Source organism: Branchiostoma floridae, chromosome 4 (genome assembly GCF_000003815.2).
Source record: "Branchiostoma floridae strain S238N-H82 chromosome 4, Bfl_VNyyK, whole genome shotgun sequence".
NCBI classification, from domain to species: Eukaryota; Metazoa; Chordata; class Leptocardii; order Amphioxiformes; family Branchiostomatidae; genus Branchiostoma; species Branchiostoma floridae.
In genome coordinates this window covers 34,104,585-34,105,922 of record NC_049982.1, presented here as the reverse complement: position 1 = coordinate 34,105,922, position 1,338 = coordinate 34,104,585, and positions in this window count along the sequence as shown.

The following is a 1,338-nucleotide window of genomic DNA, read 5'->3' as shown; positions in this document are numbered from 1 at the left end:
TCCGAAGTCTTCAAAGTTATTGCGGGGGGTCAAACTTGGTATCGTTAGAGCGGTCTCTAGATAGGGAATAGTACGTCACAACCCGCATAATTCTGTTGTGCATTGTCGCCGAGATATTCTCGACCATAGGTTCACCTTAGCCTACCGCTACGTAACACATACGGGCGAATATACGCTGGCGATTCCGAAGTCTTCAAAGTTATTCCGGTGGGTCAAACTTGGTGTAGTTAAAAGGTCTCTAGATAGGGAATGGTAAGCCACAAACCGCATAATTCTATTGTGCATTGTTGCCGAGATATTCTCGATCATAGGTTCACCATAGCCTACCGCTACGTAACACATACGGGCGTATATACGCTTGACATTCCAAAATCTTCAAAGTTATTCCGGCGGGTCAAACTTGGTATAGTTAAAAAGGTCTCTAGATAGGGAATAGTAAGCCACAAACCGCATAATTCTATTGTGCACTGTTGCTGAGATATTCTTGATCGCAAGTCTACGAAAACCTCGCCTTCCGCACTGGTGTTCCAGTGCTGAATCAATTGTCTGAACGGCCTCAGCACTGGTTTTCCAGTGCTGAAATTCTTTCAGCACTCGTTTTCCAGTGCTGATCGGCCTTGTTCGAGTGCTGAAACTCCCTCAGCACTGGTTTTCCAGTGCTGAATTTCTTTTAGCACTCGTTTTCCAGTGCTGAACTTCTGACAGCACTCGTTTTCCAGTGCTGAACTGCCGCCAGCACTCCGTCACCAGTGCTGAAATCCGGGGATATCGGGGCCGGGTCAGGTCAAAGGTCATTCAGCACTGGTTACCCAGTGCTGAAACTGCCGTCAGCACTGGAACCGAGTGCTGATATACAAAAACCTCGCTTTCCGCACTGGATTTACCAGTGCTCGGGGACACTTCAGCACTGGAAAACCAGTGCTATGAAATCTTCAGCACTGGAAAACGAGTACTGACGTCTTTCAAGGACTGGAACGATGTGCGAACCAGTGCTTACGTCCTAATCCAGCACTGGAATCTCCCAGTGCTGAGAGTCTAAGGTACAAGACGTAAATTCGAAGGAAAGATAAGTTATGTCGTGCAATGAAAATTGTAGTTGTGCTATCCATTCGTTATGTAATTGAATATATGTATACTGTATAAGGGATATATATCATTTATAAAATGAATGAATGAATGAAGACCTTTATTGCACATTTTTTTATAAAGTACTGATAGCGGTACTAGTAAAAGGACGCAAAGTTACTTCGTGCAAAGAAAACTTCGTGTAAAGTTGTGTATTTTATTCGTTGTACATGTGTAATTGAAAGGTAGATATATGTATATGTGTAAGAGGTG